This window comes from Callorhinus ursinus, unplaced genomic scaffold (genome assembly GCF_003265705.2).
Source record: "Callorhinus ursinus isolate GAN/ISIS: 27379988/994484 unplaced genomic scaffold, GSC_fseal_2.0 scaffold17, whole genome shotgun sequence".
Lineage (NCBI taxonomy): Eukaryota > Metazoa > Chordata > Mammalia > Carnivora > Otariidae > Callorhinus > Callorhinus ursinus.
Genome location: NW_027397079.1, coordinates 34,380,626 through 34,395,620, shown reverse-complemented (window position 1 = coordinate 34,395,620; position 14,995 = coordinate 34,380,626). Strand labels below are relative to the sequence as shown.

At 40.8% G+C, this 14,995-nt stretch overlaps 1 pseudogene; it reads left to right on the top strand.

The window, feature by feature from the left end:
• The first annotated feature begins 2,133 nt into the window (after positions 1 to 2,133).
• Positions 2,134 to 3,239, top strand: LOC112834636 (receptor-binding cancer antigen expressed on SiSo cells pseudogene; annotated as a pseudogene).
• Positions 3,240 to 14,995: the final 11,756 nt, after the last annotated feature.

Sequence of the window (14,995 nt, the reverse complement as noted above, 5' to 3'; positions counted from 1 at the left end):
GCCTGGGGCCTGAGAACGTATTTGTAATAGACATAAACCGCAAAGGGTAGGAGTGAAGAGAATGTAAAGGGCTCTTAGAAATCAGTTAGAAGAGCACAGAGCAATCTCCTGAAAATAGGCAAAAGACACACAAAAATTAATTGCTTAGGGAAGAAATCCTATTTGGCCGATGAACACATAGAGAGACGTTCAATGTAATTAGTGGTCAGGGAACTGCAGATACCATTTACACCACTGACCAGCAATGATTAAAAGGCTGACAAGTTACATGTGGAATCTAAGAAAAAAAAAAAAATAACCCCCCGAACCAAGCTCACAGATACAGAGAACAGATTGGTGGTTGCCGGGGGAGTGAAATTGGTGAAAGGCGTCAAAACGCACAAGCTTCCAGGTATAAAATCAGTAAGTCCTGGGATGTAATGTACAGCACATGACTAGAGATAATAATACTGTATTGCGTATTTGGAAGTTGCTAAGAGAGTAGATCTTAAAGATCTCATCACACACACAAAGTCTGTAACTATGTGTGATGACAGATGCTAACTCGACTTATTGTGGTGATCATTTCAACATATATGCAAATATTGAATCATGATGTTGTACCCCTGAAACTAACGTTGTAAGTCAAATATACTTCAGTAAAAAATAAACAGCTGACAATACCAAGTGTTACAGAGAATATGGAACCATGGGATCTCTCAGACATTTCTGGTGGGAGTGTGAACCAGGGTGACCACTTTGGCAGTCAGCTGCCAATTACTTCCTAAGGCCCAACCCTCATACGCCCTGAAATACACAGCAAGAAATGTACTGAGGGGCATGTGCAAGAATGTGCAGTACTGTTCATAATCAAAAACCAAACAAACCAGGAAGCACTGTGATTGTGATCAACAGAAGAGTAGATAAGTAAACTACAGTATGTCTACACAATGGAATATTATACGGGTCAAAACAGGTGAACTACCATAACATGCAACAACATGAATACACTTTAGAAATGTAATATTAAATAAAAAAACAAGTCCCCACATAAGACAGTATGAACTATTATTATAAAGTCAAAAACAGTTCAAATTATTTTTAGAAATATATGCTGTATTTTACACACACACACACACACACTATACACAGTAAGCCAAGGGCGTGTTAAACACAAGATTCAGGATGACGGTTGATAACCAGGAGAATGAGATATGAGGTCATCAGATGGTTTGCTGTTGATTATTTGCTTTTGTTTTGGTGCTTATTACATTGCAAAATGTAATATGGGATGATGAGTGTTTATTACATTGCAAAAAATTACTTACCAACTTAAGGAAATAAATAAGTAAATAAGCCAAGTCATGGATAAACAATGATGACAGTGAATCATTAAGTAAAGATTATGATTGATACAATTCTGCTTCTCCGAGATTAGAAAAAAAAGTCTTGCACTTGGGGAAGGGATTGTTTTTCCAGAGACTGAGAAAAAGCCACGTGCCTGGGTGGCAGAGAGAGGGGGGTGTGGGAGATGAGGGTGTGTGAGGCTCAGGGGAGAGGTAGGGAGTAGACCATGTAGGATCTCATAGGTCCTGTTAATGACTTGGATTTAGTGGGGTGGTATCATGACATGATACTTATGTTTCAAAAGTCTCATTCTGGCTGCATTGAGGATATTTTATTAGTGGTGGTCAGAGAGAACGTGGGGAAGGCTGGTTGGGAGGCTGTATCAACACTCCAGGTGAGAGGTGTCGGTAGCATGGATTAAGATGAGGTAATGTAAGAAGTAGATGAATTTAAATAATAGTAAGTAAAAATCTATCATTTGTGATTGAATATGGGGCCTGAAGGAGAGGAAAGAGTCATTGATGCTTATCTTTTATTTGTGAAGGAGGTGGATGGTGGACTATTTACTGAGAATAGTTGGGAAGAAAATGAGTTTGTTTTTGACTGTTGAATTTGGATGCTTTTGAGACATCCCGATGTGCAGCTGGATAGCGGGCTCCATAACTTCCATGGGATCTGAGTTAGCTGGGGATGTACAAGGAAGTCATGAATATGTAGGCGGTGATTAAAGTTGTGGAAGTTGATGAGATTACCTAGAAAGAAACAGTGAAGTAAGAAGAAAGCCATTATACCCGCGGCAGCTCGGAGCCTCCGCCGGGCGGGTGGAGAGGGGGAGGGGCAGGTTTTGATTTCGACCATGGCTATCACACACTTTCGGTTATTTAAAGTTTGCACCTGCCTCACTACAGTATTCTCATTCCTAAAGAGATTAATATGCAGATCTGGCAGAGGATGGAAATTAAGTGGAGACCAGATAACTTTGCCAACTACAGTTGATTATTCATCAGTTCCTAAACAGACCGATGTTGAAGAGTGGACTTCCTGGGACGAAGACAACCCCCACAAGTGTAAAGATTGAAGGAGGCAGTGGGAATGTAGCAACACAACAAGATGCTTTGGAACAACTGGAACCTGACTATTTTAAGGACATGACACCAACTATAAGGAAAACTCAGAAAATCATTATTAAGAAGAGAGAACCATTAAATTTTGGCATCCCAGATGGTAGCACGGGTTTCTCTAGTAGATTAGCCACTACACAGGATATGCCTTTTATTCATCAATCTCCTGAATTAGGTGACTTAGATACCTGGCAGGAAAATACCAACGCGTGGGAAGAAGAAGAAGAAGATGCGGCCTGGCAAGCAGAAGAAGTTCTGAGGCAGCAGAAGATAGCAGACAGAGAAAAGAGAGCAGCAGAACAAAAAGGAAGAAAATGGAGAAGGAGGCACAGCGGCTAATGAAAAAGGAACAGAACAAAATTGGCGCGAAGCTTTCATAATGGATGTCCGTCCCGTGTCATAGTGCCAGTAAGAGAGAGATGAGCTCCACGACTCAAGCAACATTTATATGGATTTAAGAATATTTTCAGAATACAAACACATTGCTTGATTTTAATGCATTCATCAGACCATCTAGGAGACCAGGATTCTCTCAAAGTACCTTGAGCTCTTAGTGACTGAGACTCAAAAACAAAAAAAGACCTACGAGGCAATATTTTTTTTCAGCATGTTCCAAGTGTAAGACAATTGTTTGCTGTAAAAAATTATTACAAATGGAATATACCAGTACCTCTTCTAGCTAGTGTTTCTAGCTAAATAAATGGGTGTAAATAATTTTATGGTGGGAAAGAACTCTGCTCTCTATAATGCTTTCCTTCATTGTGCATAATGATAAAATAAATAATTTTAAATATTAAAAAAAGAAGAAAGCCATTATAAAAACAAAACAAAACAAAACAAAACAAAACAACCTTAACCTTAGTAGTCAATTAAATTAAACCAGGCCATGCATATCCTACGATGAGAGTGTACCATGAATTGAGGATTATGATTAATCTAGGTTAAAAAAAATTAAGGTCTGGCATTTGGAGAGATCTTGACTTTTCCAGAAGGGAAAGAAAGCCAGCATGCCTGAAGTGCAGAGAGGTTTGGGTGGTGGGAGGTGAGGTGGACTGCAGAAGTAGCTAGGGATAGACTGCTTAGCAGCTCATGGAGCATGTTCAGGATTTGGTCTTTATTCTGGAAATGTTAGGAAATTCTGGAAATGTTAAGAAAACTTTAAAGCTTTAAGTTGTTTTTTTGATTTAAAAATTTTAATTGTTTATTTTTCCCTTTAAATCAACTTTATTAAGGTATATTATAGTTTACATATGATAAAATTTTGTATTTTATTATTTATTTGCACCCATTTTAAGTGTACACTTTGATGAGATTTGACAAGTGTATATTCCCATGTAACCACTACCACAGTCAAGGTATAGAACATTTCCATCGCCCCCCACCCCACTAAATTTTCTTGTGCGCCATTTGGAATCGCTGATGACCTTCCCTCATGCTAGCCCCAGGTAAACACCGATGTCTTTTCTGTGACTAAACACTAGGTTTACTTATTCTAGAATTCATGTAAATGGAATCACACAGTGTTCTCTTTTGTGTATGGCTTTGTTCACTTATCAAAATGTTTTTTAGATTCATCCACATTATTGCCAGGATCAGAAGTTCATTCTTTTTATGCAAATATTCCATTGTGTGGATTCGTCAGAGATTGAGTAAACCACTCACCTGTTGTTGGACATTTGCATTTTTTTCCAGGTTTTGCCATTATGTAGAAAGCTGCTATTAATATTCATGTACAAGTCTTCGTGTGAACATATGTTTTCATTTATCTTGGATATATACCTAGGACTGAGATTTTGGGGTGATAAGGTAAATGTAAGTTTTACAAGAAACTGTCAAAAGTTTTCCAAAGTAGTTGCATAATTTTCCACCTCCATCAGCATCATAAGAGATTTTTCAGTTGCCACAGGTCCTTGCCAATACCTGATATTGGCCATCTTCTGAATTTTAGCCTTTCTCTTGGTGTGGCATGGTATCTGTTAGCAGTTTTACTTTGTATTGCTCTGGTGACTAATGATGTGAAGTGTCTGCTCAACCATTCAGTCCATTATTTCATTGATGTTTCTGTCTTTTTAATTATTGAGTCATAGAAATTCTCTTTAAAATTTATTTTATTTTATTTTTAAAAAAGATTTTATTTGTCAGAGAGAGAGGGAGCGAGCACAAGCAGGGGGAGAGGGAGAGGGAGCAGGCTCCCCGCTGAGCAAGGTGCCGGATATGGGACTTGATCCCAGGACTCTGGGATCATGACCTAAGCCTAAGGTAGACACTTAATGGACTGGACCATCCAGGCATCCTGTTCAGTCATAGAAGTTCTATATGTATTCTGCCCAAGAGTCCTCTGTTATGTATATCTATAGTTTTCTGCCAGTCTGTGGCTAGTATCTCTTCATTTTTATTTTTTAAACAGAGTTCGTTTAAGGACAGAAATTTGTGAATGTAATGAACTTCAATTAAGATATTTTCCTAGAAGCTTTGTAGTTTTAGCTTTTACATTTAGGTTTATGACACATGGTGAGTTAATGTTTGTGAATGGTGTGAGGTCAGGGTTGGGTTCATTAAAAAAGAAAAAGGATATTCAGTTGTTCTAGCACCACTGTTGAGAAACTATCCTTTCCCACTCAATTATATTTCTATCTGTGTAAAAAATTAATTGACCATATATGGTTGGATTTATTTCTGTATTCTTTATTCTGTACCATTGATCTGTATGTATATCAATATTATAGATCACACTGTTTAGATTACTGTAGCTTTATAAATCTTGAAATCAGATAGGATAAGTCTTCCAAATATTTTATTTTTTGAAAAATTGTTTCAGTTATTCCAGGTCCATTGAATTTTCATACACTTTTTGACATCTAAAAATTTTTATTATTTTTAAATTTTCTAATTTTTAATTTTTTAAAAAAATTGTGGTAAATTACACATTACATAAAATTTACTACTTAATTATTTTTCCCTTTCACTTCTCCTTTTAATTCAAGTATAATTAACATGCAATGTTATATTAGTTTGCCACAACAAGTTGTACAATGTAGTGATTCAACAATTCTATACGTTACTCAGTGCTCATCATGATAAGTGTGCTCTTAATTTTCTTCACTTATTTCGCCCATTTCCCCACTCATCTTTGTAGATAAATTGGGGGGAAAATTCACATCTGAACAACACTGAATCTTCCACTGAATGAACATCATATATTTCTACATTGATATGTCTTCTTTAATTTATTTCAGCTATGTTTTATAATTTTTAACATATAGGACTCATACAAACTTTGTTAAATTTATCCCTACATATTTCATATTTTTATGCTGTTGTGAATGGTGTTCTAAAATTTTCAATTTCATATTGTCCTTGTTACCATAAAATGTACAATTGATTTTTTTATGTTGACCTTTTTCATGTTGACCTTGTATCCTGTGATTTTGTACAAGTCTTTAATATATTACTAGTTAATAATTTGAAACATTTTGAATAATTTGAATTTGAGCATTTCATCTGGGCTGCCAAATCATTGACATAAAGTTGTTCAGAATATTTTCTCATCCTTTTAATATCTGTAGGACTTGTAGTGATGTCCTCTTTTTTCACAAATTATATTGGGTATTTGTGTCTTTCATATTTACCCCCATATATTTATCACTGGTTTTTATTAATTAGATTGTGTTGCCCTTTTATGTTTTTCTTTTTTTTTTTTTTTTTTTTTTTTTTTTTTTTGTATTTATCCTGCTTTGGGTTCGTTAAGCTTTTTGGATTTGTGGGGTCATAGTTTTTATTAAACTTGGAAAAAAATTGACCATTATTTTTTCAAATGTTTTTTTCTACCCCCCCCCACATTATTCCAGTACTGTAATTATCTAATGACTGCTTGATATTATTCACCAGGTCACTGAGGCTCTGTTCATTTTTTTCCAGCCTTTTTCTTTTCTCTATCCTTTAGTTTGGATTGTTTCTATTGCTATTTTTAAAGTTCACTGATCTTTTCTTCTGTGGTAACTAATCTGCTGTATAATTGCCAGTACATTATTTTTATTTAGGGTAACATATTTTTCAGTTATGCAAGTTATATTTCATTCTTTTAAAATATTTCCTTTTGTCCTCCTTGAGTTTATGTATTTCTTTAAAATCTTGTGCATAGTTATAAAGTTATTTAAAAGATCTTTGTCAGCTTTTTTTACCATCTGTTATTTCTAGATCTGCTTCTACAGTCTGATTTTTCTCCTAAATCTTCTTCTTATATATTATAATTCTTGATTGGATGCTGGACATTTAGGGTAGAATGTCAAGTTTCTGGATTTTGTAGTTATCATCTGTAGATTGTGAAATTTATTTTGGCTTGTAGTTAAATTTCTTATAAATTAGCTCCTTCCATTAAAGCTTATTTTTAAGCTTTGTTAGGTTAGGTGTAGAGCAGCCTTAACTCTAGGGCTAATGTATTTATGTGTATTTGGTGTGACCTTTTTGAAATCTCTGCTGAGTGCCTCAGTGTTCAACAAGGTCTTGCCAGTCTGGTTGATTAGAATTTGAGCATAGCTCAGCCTTTTTTGAGCTCTGGGGGTTGTGTAGCTTACAGCCTCACCTTAGTATCCAGCCAAAGATGCAAGGGAATCTCTTTCTCTGTGTAGCTCCCTCTTTTCTGATGGTTTATATGTAAATTTGAGTCATCTTTGCTTCCTCAAGTTTGATTTCTATCTCATCAATTCAGTGAATCCACAGTTTTCCGCTATTATTTTTCTTTCCTTTAGTGCAATCCAGAAGGTACCTTCTGGCAGAAGTTGGGGTGACTGTAGACTCACTTTGTTTGTTTCTCTTATCTCAGGGATTGTGATCCTATGCTGCCTACTTTCAAATGTCTGAAATTAGTTCTAAATGCAGTGTTTCCAATTTTCTGGTTGTTTATTGCATGTGGGCTCCAGTAACTCAATGTGGTTAGAAGCAGAAGTCAAGTTTTTAGAGTTCTGAGACTACATAGTAGAATCTGAGCCTATGAAGGAGGCTGAGGAGCAGTCAGACAGAAGGGCAGAAATGTGAAAGAGTTTTGTGTCATGGAAGCCTTTTTTTTTTTTTTTTTTTAAGAAAAAGAGTATGGGAGAAGGGTAAAGGGAAGCAGAGAGAGAGAGAGAGAGAATCTTAAGCAGGCTCCATGCCCAGCAAAGAGCCCGTCGTGGGGTTCAATCTCATGACCCCGACTCATAACCTGAGCTGAAATCAAGAGTCAGATGCTTAACCGACTAAGCCACCTGGATGCCCCAGGAAAGCCAAAGATTTTATTTATGTATTTGACAGAGAGAGACACAGCGAGAGAGGGAACACAAGCAGGGGGAGTGGGAGAGGGAGAAGCAGCCTTCCCGGCGGAGCAGGGATCCCAATGTGGGGCTCGATCCCAGGACCCTGGGATCATGAGCTGAGCCGAAGGCAGACTCTTAATGACTGAGCCACCCAGGCATTCCCTAGGAAAGCCTTTTAAGAAGAGAACGTACAACTATGTGGAATACTTTGAAGGGGTCAGATAAAATTTAGACTAAAAAGTAGCCTTGAATCCAGTATCCTGGAAACCACTGGTGGTTTTATAGAGATCTGTTTCCAAGGAGCAGATCGGAAACTAGGCTGTGGTGGACTGAGGGAATGAGTGGTAGGTGAGTTTATTGGTTAAAGTATTACTAGCTGTTGCAACAAATAAAATTCAAAATTCTAGCACCTTCACTAAATAGAAGTTACTGTCTTGTTCTTGCAATAGCTGTGTTTCTGGCTGTTCCTGGTCACTGGGCAACTCTCTCTCATGATAGGATTCAGCCTCATTCTTTTTTTGGTAGTGTCATCTCCTAGTGGGACCTCACCATTACAGTTGTCTGCATCTAATTGGTCACAAGGGGAAGCAGCATGGGGAAGGCTACTTCCTAAAGCCTTTACCTAGAAGGTATATCCAACTTCTGCTCCTATTTCATTGGTAGAATTAATAACATGGCCACACCTAGATGCAAAGAAGCCTGGAAATATACCTGGGCAGCCACCATGCTCCATAATTAGAAGAGGGGTTTGACATTTGTAGGGCAACAAGCCATCTCTGCCATGGTAGAGGTAATGCTTTTGAGAAGTTTGCTTTGAATGGCAGGAGAGTGATTGGCTCAAATCTGGATAGACGTGAGAGGTAGAGGGCATTTCTTTTTTTTTAATCTGAAAGACTGGGGCATGTTTTCAAGCCATTGGGAATGATCCAATTCAAGAGAGAGGTTAAATGATCAAGAAAGGAAGGGATAAACAGAATGAATATGAAAAACAGGCAAGGTAGGAGAGTAGGACGGGCCAAGCCCAAATACAAGGACTGATCTCAGGGAGGGTGAACAGCTATTCTGTTGTATCAGAAGGGGAGGAGAATAGGAGGGGGGCATAAGCAGGTTTTATGCCTCATAATATGAACACAGGGAGTTCCCCTCTGTTGGTGCCTATGTTTTTATTTTGTTTTCGTTGTTGTTGTTGTTGTTTTCCTAGGAATTAGGAGGTGAATTAAGGAGGAGGTGTGGAACATGGGAAATTTGAGGAGAGTGAGGGTTTGAAATTATTGTTGCCTAGCCCAGTACTTATTGTAGAGTAGGTGCTCTATAAATGTTTTTTTTGAGTCTATCGATATGTGCGTTGCCTTTCCCAAGGTTTTTAGGGCACCATCTAGGGATTGTCACAAATAAGCAAGGACTCTTTCCTTCTGCCTCTGCGTAGGCACCAAAATCTTGCTGTGAATCCAGGTACCATTGGCTAGAATTAATTATAAGACAAGCCCATTTTTTCCCCCCACACCTGAAGGAGCTTGGTCACTGAATTCCTAAAGAATCTTGTTATATAACTTACTCCTCTGACCTGGAGCCCTTGGAAATATGTGTGCCAGGAGCTGCAGAGACCCTGGTTTCAGGACGGAGGTGGGGAGGCCCTGTGTTCTGAAGGGTGTCGAGTACCCAGTAGGCTGTCTGCCTCTCTGAGCCTACACATCGAAGCCTTTGCCTTCCCCTCTCCTTTTCTGTTGCCTCCAGAATAGAGAAAACCAGACCTCAGAGTTAACAGGCACCTGCTTCCTGTTGCATGTATTTAGGATTAGGTCATGAACCTGAAATAAATGAAATAAAAGGTGGGCACTTTGCCAGGAAATAATGAATTTATAAAACCAGCGTGCTGGTGCCCTCAGAAGATGCGCTCTTGGCCCCCCTCCCCAGCATGGGTCCCTTCCCTCTCCACCACCTGTGCCCCATCCACTACTTCTCCCACCCTCTTATTCTTTCTACCCATCCGGCCTCCCTCCGCATCCTCCCCCCAGCCCCCATTTCTCTTCAGTCTCTCCCTCTGACCCCGCGGAGGCGTGTGAGCTGGCGACCCTGCAGCCAAGGGCTTCGGCAGCCTTCCCGGTCCCTGCTGCTCCCTGTTATTTTCATTTCCCTGTAATTTGAGGGGACAGGTGAGATGTGCTTCAAAACACTGTAATCATATTTTAAATGGAAATGAAATGTGTGAATTAAATGTAAATTACAGGAGAATGGAAGGACAATCACTATTAGTTAAGGTCTGACACCTATTTTTGCAGACCCTTCCCAAACGCCACAACTTGTTTCCCCGCATGTGTGATGAGAAGTTGTAATTACGTGGCCGCTGCCTCTGCAGTGGGGCCGACTCTAGTTACAGGATCATTTGTGCAAGGGGGTCCGGGTGCGGGGCTGCGTATGTATTTTAACTAGACACGGCCTGCCGTTGGTACAGTAAAATTACCTGGAAGAAATGATATTTTTATATGAGGGCCATGAAAAGAAACCTTTTTGTTTTGTTTTGTTTTGTTTTTTTGTTTTCCCCTTGGAAAGGTGAGGCGGTAATATAAAGGGACACTTTTATATAGTCAATTTACTTACGGATTCTCCATTTGTTTTTATATTGGAAAAATATGTGCTGTGCCAGTGGGTTGCAATTTTGCCCTCAATCTCGGCCCACCTGCCTCCCCACTCCAGTGCTGAGAGCCTTGCTGTTTCCCAGGGGAACCGCTGTCCTCCTGTACGACCATTGAGTGGAGCCTTCTTCAAGATAGGACCAGCCCTTTGCTATAATTCCTTAGATGATGAAGGCAATAATTTTATTATCTATCTACCCAAAGCCATGACAAACAGCAAAACAGATTTAAAAAGAAAATCATTGAATCCCAATTGGTCCAGTCTTTCGTTTTGCTTTATGTGGACAAAATGACTGGTTGACTGAGTGTGTTTTGTAAAAGTTTCTGAGCCATTTCTGTGGTGTGTCGTGGAACTTTCCGAGATAAGGGCCAATCTGGATGAAAGAGATAAAGTTAGAAGTACGGGGAAAATCAGTAAATGCATTAAAAAGGGGTCTATTTACATGTTCATTGTTGATTCTACTCCTGTTTGCCTCAAGTAAATTCCTCTGTCTCCGTCAGAGCAGTCAGCAGATAATATATGTTGAATAATCATGTGTGTCATTGAATTTTACAAATCTTACAGTTTTGAGGCAACAGAGATGCAAGCTCAGTCAATATTTAGTTCTTAGGGACATCGGCAGTTAAGGTGTAACGTCTAGCTTGTGATTAGCAAGGGTTCCACCTGGAAGATTCTCTGGACTCTGGCCAATCCCCACCTCTGAGCTTGGCCTCAGAAGAGCTCGTGCCCCACGATCCTCTCCGAGACCACCACCAAGGGCTGCAGAACAGCCCAGAACCATGCTCCACATCCCTGCCTGAGCTCACGTTGCAAATGCGGCTCTGACCGTGGCACTTACTGCCCTGGTGAGAACATCTGGGGGCCTTGGTGAGACAGAGTCAGGGTCCTGGATGTGGCTCTCAATACTCCAGGCACTCTTCCTCTGCTCCAGCCAAATCTTCTTTAAATGTCCACTCCCGTGTTCTCTGCCTGGTAATCTCACTTACCTCGAAAGTTTCTCAGACTTCTCCTTGGGGGCAAAGATTTCCCACAGCCCCTGAAGTCCAAGCCGGGTGCTTGGTGGCTATGTCCGACATGCTGTGCCCACTACACTGAACTATTACTCACTGCATACACACCTCCCTCCACATTGGCACCAAAATGCCCAGCACAGCTTGACAGCAAACCAGGAGAAGCCTGTTGGGTGATGGCTGCTTCTCTTTGCGAAGCTGAGGTGCTAAAATAAATAAACTTGAATATGGGCCAATTTTTGAATTCCCTAACAGTTTTCTTCTCTTGCTGACATCATCCATCTTCATTTTTTAAAATAAAACATAAAACCGCTGTATGTAACAAAATGTTAACCATATTGGGTGTCTTCCTGTTGATTGCATTGTATCTACCATCACCTTGTTTACATTCCTGTGGAAATAAAATTAGTTGGCGGCATGTGTTGTAAGTGCAAATCTGATCCTGGTGCTTGCTCCCCTGCCTTCTGGCTTGGTGATGGGAAGGGTGGTTAGGAGGAGCAAAAAGGGCCAAAGGGAAATTTTCATGACTTTATAGGGACAGTGTGACATTGTGATTTATAATAAGAAATACACGTTTGGGTCTTCATCTTGTTTCCGGCACAGAGCTTCCAAAACTAGAATTTGTCTTTTGTTATGCTGCTGAGGTGACATCTGGACTGCACCTAAGGATGGGGGCTGGTTGCCGGGATAGCCAACCATGTGATTAGAGAGTTGGAACGTTCAGTACCACTCTTGACCTCCTGGGAGGGGAGAGGGGCTGGAGATTGAGTTCCATCATCAATGGCCAATGACTTAATCAGCTGTGCCTATGTAATGAAGCCTTCATACAAACCCAAAGGACAGGGTTCAGAGGACTTCCGGGTTGGCGAACACGTAGAGGGGCCGGGAGAGTGCAAACCCAGAGGAGGCATGAAGCTCTGCACCCTTCCCCATTGCTCCCCCTATGCTTCTCTTCCACCTGGGGTTCCTGAGTTATATCCTTTTATAATATACCAGTAATCTAGTATTTAAAATGTTTCTCTGAGTTCTGTGAGGCATTCTAGCAAATCATTCAAACCCGAGGAGGAAAACACTGGAACGTCCAGTCTATAGTCATTAGATCAGAAGCACAGGGGATGTCTGGACTGGTAAGTGGCGTCCAAAGTGTGGAGGAGGGCAGTCTTGCAGGACTAAACCCTTCACCTGGGGAATCTGACACTACGTCCAGGTCGACAGTGTCAGAATTGAGTTGAACTATAGGATGCCCGACCGGTATCACAGAACTGCTGGGTGGTGGAGAAGAACCCCACACCTTGTAACTGGTGATCAGAATCATCACAGAGTTAACAGGAAAGTGTGGGTGTTTCTGGAGCCCCCTTCAAGCCCACTTATTTCTATTCTATAAAATAGAGAAGACATTAGTATTCCCCCTGTATAAATAAGGAAACTGATTCAGAGGGCTGATGCAAATCAGAGAAACTGAGGCAATGAGAAATGAGGTGATATGTTCAGAATAACAGTAACAGAGTTAGTCAGAGGTCCTGGAGCTCATAAAGTTCTCTGTAGTAGCCCGGAGTTCTCATGGGTTCTGGCATGGCCAACAGTTATCGAAGAAGCCAAGTTGTTTTGGGTCCAACAGATTTGGTGAGTATTCTAGAAGAACCATTATTCCTGTGCAATTTATTATTAAGAAGCCTGGATGTTTCCACAGATGACAGTAATTCTGATTGAGATTTGCTTGGGGTTCCAGGATGAGGTGTAATGGGGTGAGAGTAGCCCTTGCTTCTGACCACACCCCCTGCCATAATGCCCCTGTCAATCTCCACACCACACATTAGAAAGTGAGTGGTCAAATGTCCTTCTGACCTGCAGTAGAAGTTAAGAAGGTTCAACCACCACCCCCCGTGGAAAACTCAGCCACCAGATCAGCTCTTTCTATTAATACATCTGGACAGCCTCTGCAAACCTGGGATTTATGCTGGTAAACCTGGGTCTCGTGAGGGCCCAGCTCAATTTGTGCAGAAATTCCACCAACGGTGGAGAGTTGATTTAGTGTCAGAAAAGGGTGTTTGAAACAAGTGTGTTTTCCTTTACGAGTCTTTTAACATCAGGAGAGAAATACAGCTGATTGCAATTGATTTGTGTATGTGGCTCTTTGTGTGAGGTGTCATAGCATGTTTTATAGGAGGAGGGAAACAAAGGAGAAGGGAGAGAAATCGCTCTTCTTGAAGATGCAGGACAGAGCACAAGAAGGCACATCTTCGAGAACACCATTTGGCCCTCCTGGTGACAGGCTGGGATCCCGCTCAGTCACTTACTGCTGTGTGACCCTGGCAAGTCGCTTAAGGTCTCTAAGCCTTGGTTTCTACATCTGTGAAAGGGGAATAATGATAGTTCCTACCCCACAGGCTGTGGGGAAGGTCAAATCAGTGGGTGCAGTCGAAGGAGGGAGGACAGCGCCTGCCACATTGTGGGTGCTCAGTAAGTGATAGCAAAAAGTAAAAGTACCCGGGTGCCCGGGCGGCTGTGAGCCCACGAAGTCGAGGCCCCAGGGAAGTCTTTCAGAAGTCAGCTGTCAAACACCCTCACTCCCCTGGGACTGAATCTTTGGAAGTTGTGAAATGGGGGCTCTAGGCTTTCGGCCTGTCCCTCATGCCCCCAACCCCAGACGCTTCTGTTTACCTCCACTTCATCTGCCTCCCTGAAAGCTACTTCCAGGAAATGGCTTTATAGGAGCCCATTGTACTGAAGGATCCCAGTCTAATGACCATTTAGAGTATGTCCCATTTGGGAGAGCCTCATCCACACTCACCCACCGAAGCATCTCGACAACTCCACGAGTTACACAGGTGGCCCCTGACTTACGAGGGTTTGGCTTAGGATTTTTCACCTTGAGGTTGGTGTGAAAGCCACACGCATCCAGTAGAAACCAGACTTGGAGTTTTGAGTTTGGTCCTTTCCCGGTCTAGCCGCAGGCAGGACGCTCCTCTTGGGGGTTGCTGGGTAGTGGCAGGGCGCCACAGGCCTCGTTCAGCTGCGCGATCTCGAGGGTGGACACCCGCACACTGACAACTGCTCTGTTTCTGTCAGTACAGTGTTCAGTCAGTCTCAGGAGATGGTTCAACACTTTATTATGAAGTAGTCTTTGTGTTAGGTGATTTTGCCCAACTGTAGGCGAATGTAAGTGTTCGGAGCATGTTTAAGGTCGTGGAGGCTAAGCCCTGATGTCCAGTAGGTTAGGTGTGTTAAGAGCTTTTCTGACTTCTGATATTTTCAAATTATGATGGGTTTACGGGGGCATAACTCGGTTGTAAGTCAAAGAAGATCTGTATAAGACAGGTGTCATTTATCTTATTTTAAAATGAAATATAGGCATAGAAAAGTTAGGTAACTTTCATAAGTTTTGGTATATAAGATATATAAGTAACAAAAAGTAACTTACTTTTTATTTCATAAAAATATGAATTTTGAAAAGTTAATTACCTTTTTGTTTCATATATATAGTTTCAGGCATACATAATGACTGGCTAAAAATTGCACAGTTAATGAAGTAAGGATTTAGGACTTGGTTTTGTGTTTTCTGACTCTGAATTTTAGTGTATTTTAAAAGAGAATTTTAAGGCAAAGAAAAGAC